This window comes from Coptis chinensis, chromosome 1, assembly GCF_015680905.1.
Source record: "Coptis chinensis isolate HL-2020 chromosome 1, ASM1568090v1, whole genome shotgun sequence".
NCBI lineage: Eukaryota > Viridiplantae > Streptophyta > Magnoliopsida > Ranunculales > Ranunculaceae > Coptis > Coptis chinensis.
In genome coordinates, this window is record NC_141456.1 from 55,817,527 (window position 1) to 55,823,259 (window position 5,733).

Genomic DNA, 5,733 nt, shown 5'->3' on the forward strand with positions numbered 1-5,733 from the left:
GGAGAATCGAGCCCATAACCCAATTCTTCAGTCCACAGATGCCTTTTCAGGTTGGATTTGACTTCCATAGACTTTTCTCTCACTTTTGCTCATCTAATTAGATCAAGGCTTGGACCATTGGAAAGAACTTTCCGAGCCGGTCGTTTTGACATAAGGTAGGCCCAATTCTGAGGTCTGAGTCCAAAGATACGGTGTTCGGAAGTTCTACTAACTTTTGTGCGCTGTTTCTACCCACGTTGACTTTGACTTTTCAGCTTTGACCGGGCTTTAAAAAGGCTTTTTCTCCTTGAATCTTGGCCTTTAATCACAGAACTTCCTAGCAACCCACCCTTGCTCCTTTATCTCGCAAAAGGGGCGCATTTCTGCACATATTCGACTCAAATGCCTAAAATACATAAGAACACGATAGTAGTGTAAAAACCATTATTCAGAATGCAAATATTTCTACAAACCGCGAGAACCACGCGTAGCGGAATTAATGGGTTTTCATGATTTGGATAGAGAGCATACATTTTAGATCCAGTTTTGATAACTCTGAGAATCCAAGCTTTATGAATCCGTATCAACAATCAACCTCTTGATCTTCTGTTGTATTCCTTTAGAACAGATTGGACGTTGTGTGGGCAATGATCTACCAATCCCCTTATTTCTCTCAAGATTAGAAACGAATTCAGATCTACTTTTCTTGCCTCTTTTTCAGAACAATGAATAGTAAATTTTGGCAAGAGAGAGAGTATTCTATTTATAGGCTACAACAGGGAACATGAGGAGAAATTAGGGTTGGGCCTCCTGACGGGCTTGGGCTTCCTATGTTCGCCCCGAACACACGCCCCAGTCCGTCAACAAATGGCTTATTTCACTAAAGGCCATTGTTGCACTACCACCCTAATCCCAAATTACATGTCAGTGTTTATGGGCTCCATATTATATGCTCGTTGATCTCCCCATGTTTAAGATATCGAATGTCCGTTGATTAAGTCAAGTTACTGACAACTACATTAATCAACTTCTTATGTCCTTGAGTAGTACCACTCAACCTCATTGTCATGTCGGAATAAATCCACTTGTAGGGTTTACATGACAATCTTTTTGAGCTCCTCAAGGGGACATCATCAACCCGACTTCTTGCGGCACACAGATTCCTTCTATAATCAACAACACACCTTACATACAATATCATTACCCAATCCATCGAGTTTGTTGATTCACAAATGAATCTCACTCATTGATGATTTAAAGCAATGTACAATGCATGTAAGTTCCCGTTATTATATCCGGATTAGGAGGACAAGCATCCATAATAACAGAGTGTTTGTTCTCTTATATAATCAGTATAAGGAGAAACAACCTCACTTGGTCCTGTTCAATACACACAAAGTGTACTAGTGTAATCCTATAGTCAAGATAGACTAATACCAGATTATACTACAACCGTACTAATGGTTTGTCCAAATCCATTGAGGTTGTGAATGATTACTTATACTTTATAAGGTACTGATGATATGATCTTCTGTGTGTTCACACCATATCATCTACAACATAAATTATTAGACACATGTATATAACTAATAACATTGTAATATGCATAACATTTGCCCATATGATTCTCATTCAAAATATAAAGAATTAAAGTTAATACAAAAGTAATGCTTTTAGTATATAACCCTATCAAGCTGTACTAACTCTTACTTATTAATCACATAATTGGTTAAAAGTGATATTGTTAAAGGGGTTAAAACTACAGTTTTGTGCTCTTATCAGCCATCTTCAACATACATACACTCCACTCTTCCAGGAGATACCGTATTAACTTGCCTGATCTCAGACTCTGCACTTTCTGCCCTTTCTAACCATATACCTTGCTGGTTTGTACTATCCCCTGTAGCAACTATAGCAAGATTTTCTTGGTTCTCAACAGGCCTTGTGATCATCTTGTGGCTATTAGCAACCATCACTGCTAAAGGTTCCACATTACCCCTAACTACTTGTTTTGTCCCTCTAACATCCACCTGCTCGCTTACTTTTTGGCCCTCAGCTGCATTTGGATTACATTGCACCTCCTTGTGTTGGCTTTCTGTGTGCACCTCAGCTGCATTTTGTAGTATAGTTCTTCTTGTCCACACCCGAGTAGTCCTTCCTGCTCATTTGTCCTCAATATGCTCAAACCGGTTGCACTTACTACAGGACTACAGGACACATGCTTCCATGGGTATTCAATTGGTATTACCAACTCCCGATTTCCAGCCTTCACTTTGATAGATTCCTTATACACATGATTTACAGGAAACTCTTTGCAAAATCTCGCAAATGATAACCTTCTCCGTTTAGCAATCGCATCATCCATAGACATAGGAGTTCCTCCAACCAAACTAGCAAGGTAAGACAACACATCAAATGTCCACATCTCCTTTGGAACATCCATCAACTTTACCCAGACTGGAGCTGAGGCCACCTTATTTCTGTAATTATCTACCACAACCGTCCATGGTTTCACAACAAACACTACCCGCAATGAATACAGGCCCCTCTTCGAGTACCATCTGTCGATCCTCTGGGCTCATAAAGGTCATATAGAATAGCTCCTTTAAGCTTCCATTTTTTCTCCAATAAATCCTTAACCATTGGATACGAGAGCCTCGAGTCCAAAAAATATCCCACCAGGTACTCATCCCATTGCTGGATACCTTGCTCAAGCAGATATTCAGGAAACTGAGGTACTTCTCCTACATAGATTGGAGTGTTCTCTTTGGAAGCTACTGTCGCTTCCTGACCCCCATTCTTACCGAACAGTGCACTCCAAGAATTAGTCTATGCATTTGTTCGTACACCAGCATCAACATTATTTAGAACTGATGACATCGGAGGAGGGTGTGGGTTACTCGTAGATGCCATATAGAAAACATACTAACAACCTTTCCCCTATTGAACTATCACTATAAACCAGTGAAGGATTTTACCAATAGAGGTAGTAAGAAAAAAAAACATGATGGTTTAGAAAACTCTGAAGGATAGATTTGCACAGAGTGGCTTCCTTAACTGAACTCACACTGTTACTCAGTGTAGGATTTCACCAGAAGGAAAGGAAGCTTCTATCTCTCTGAACTCAGACTTGAGGATTTACCAGAGAGATCGAACTTGAAAGATTACACAGATGAGAACGAAGAGGTTGAGTTCCTAACCTGTTTCGCATAAAAAAGGAGGGAAGATTGCGATAAGAATTCTCACCTACTAAAATTTGCTATACAAAGGTAACTATGGAGCACTAGATACAGGAATTAGGATATGCTTAAGTAACCCCCTGTCGCTCACTCAAGGTCCCCATGGATATAAAGCTAACCCCCTTTTTTCTTTTGACATCACTTTTTAAGTGATGGGAAATGCCATTTATGTTGTAGTGATACTAATCTATTAACTTCTAGTGTAGCAACACCTAGGATGATCCCTTGGAATGAAATTCATTTCCTGGAATCATGGACAGTTAGGAATGCTGTCCAGCTGCAGCCAATCATTAATAATAATTTGGATCAAATAATTTAATCTACTAAAGGTGAAGTGATATTAAACTTTAAAAAACCTATTATTAAAAGAAGTTTGTCTTTGAGATCATCTTATAAGATTTCTATACCACAATCTTCTAGACATTCAGTTTCTGAAACTGAATCTATTTCCTAGTATAATCAATCTGTAGAAGAGATTCGTATCTCTAAGCAATAGATACCACATGGTATCTATAAACAAAATGCTAGGGAATCTCCCACAGCCTCAGAGATGGAATCAGTACTAAAAAAAAGGTTTTTTATGACAATTTTTAACTATCATGAAATATATATCATGACACTTTCTGATTGAAAAACTAGCCGTCATTACTGAGGGTGTCATAAAAAGTCAACCAAAACCGTCATTAAATTTATGACGGTTCATAGAAAGACGTTGTAAAAGATCCTCCCATTATGACATGTATTAGTCTTTAAAACGTCATAGTAGGTAAATTTTATTATGACACCTCATATGTAACCGTCATTAATTATAGTTAGAATCGTCAAGAAATTAACAATATTTTCTAACAGTTCACATCGAAACCGTCATGAAATACCCATTGATTGTTGTAGAACCGTCATAAAATGCCTATCAACAAATAATTTACACTGTGACAGTTCTTCTACAACCGTCATCTATTTTTTATTTTTATCTATTTTTTATTTATATTATTATTATTATTATTAAATTTTTTTCAGTAAAAAATACTGTATAATAACCTGTAATTCAATTCCTAACTTGTAAATTTATTTCACCAATAAAACAGCTATAAAATTTTCAAAAATAAAATTAGAACACCCACAGTAACTTCAATCCATATATTTTCAAACCATTCAAAAATACTTATTCCTTACATCAATTTATTATTTATCCAACATCACTGAAAAATGTTAGATATATTTATTTGATAGCACATTCAACCAAGCTAAAAATCATTCTAATCAACTCCATCATCAACAAATTAAGTATTATCCATCGATCGATCGAACGTTGTCAAACCTAAGAAACAAATAAAGTAAAGAAACATTATTAGTAAATTTGCTACCAAAAGCTCAAGCCACTGACCAAAAACCGACTATTTTATATAGGCATGAGGATAACAATGCTATGAGACCTAGTTTAGTTCTCTCACAATTGAAGAAAAAATAAATGAAAATACCTACAATGCAAATGGACTGTGTAGTTCAAGATATACACTACTACATTTAAAATCATCCCATACCTCAAAGCAGCAAACAAAATAAAAACATACAAAATACTATTATCGCAATACATACACATACCTTTGGCTTGGCGAGATAAATCATTCGATAAAGTCAATAAACTCCATACGAATTTCAATAAACTCAGCAGTGGTATAGGTGATAGTGTTGGCCAGCTCCATTAGCTACACAAGTACGTCAAGTCAACAAAGAATTTAATATATGTGATATTCGTTTACAATAAAGAATTACATAGATATTTTAGAATATATTAGCAAGAAAGACTTGATAACCTTCGTCTTAATTGATTGACTAGGATCCATCATAAAATGTCTCATGAACCGCAAGACATAATATCCACACTCGTTTCCTCCTGGTTGAATTGGGCACTACACAAAAACATAAACAAATTGTCAAAACACATTCAATACACTAAGTAAATCTTTCACAATCAAGTACTGTATATTTACCTAACATAGTCCCACTCTGGTTCCACTATTTTTCCTTCACTTAATGCTAATGTTTTCATCCCACTAAAAAAATGAACTTTACAATTAAGCTACAAGTTGTTTGCATATATGACATACAAAATAAAAATAAGATTCATCAACTCACGTGTTCACCATGCATCTTAGCTTTATATCAAGGACACCTCTAGTTGAATCAAGAAAATATACTTTTTTTGCACTTACGTTAATAATTACCAAAACCCAATGAATCATATACAACCATATATAGGCGTTAAGAAAGTACATGGATTCTAGTCGCGGTTTGCACAAACTTCAATCTATGTGAACAATTCAAACATAGAGGGGTTTGAAAAGAGTAATATTGAACTCAATAAAATATATATACATATACCTCGCGTACCAGAAAATTATCCTTGCAACCTCCATATTTGAAGGGATTCCCTTCGTAACCATCATGGCATGCATAACTGTAACCTCTTGGAGTAGTAATGCATAGGCTTCTTGGATCTTTACATGCACAAGTC

The 5,733-nt window shown here is 36.1% G+C and overlaps 1 long non-coding RNA gene across 1 annotated transcript; it reads right to left on the reverse strand.

Moving 5' to 3' along the window:
* Window positions 1-4,326: 4,326 nt before the first annotated feature.
* LOC147524615 (uncharacterized) lies at window positions 4,327-4,926 on the reverse strand. Its single transcript, XR_015197050.1, has 2 exons — window positions 4,821-4,926; window positions 4,327-4,536 (listed from the first exon to the last, which is right to left on the reverse strand). It is a non-coding gene; the product is annotated as an uncharacterized LOC147524615 (long non-coding RNA).
* Between the last annotated feature and the right edge of the window lie 807 nt (window positions 4,927-5,733).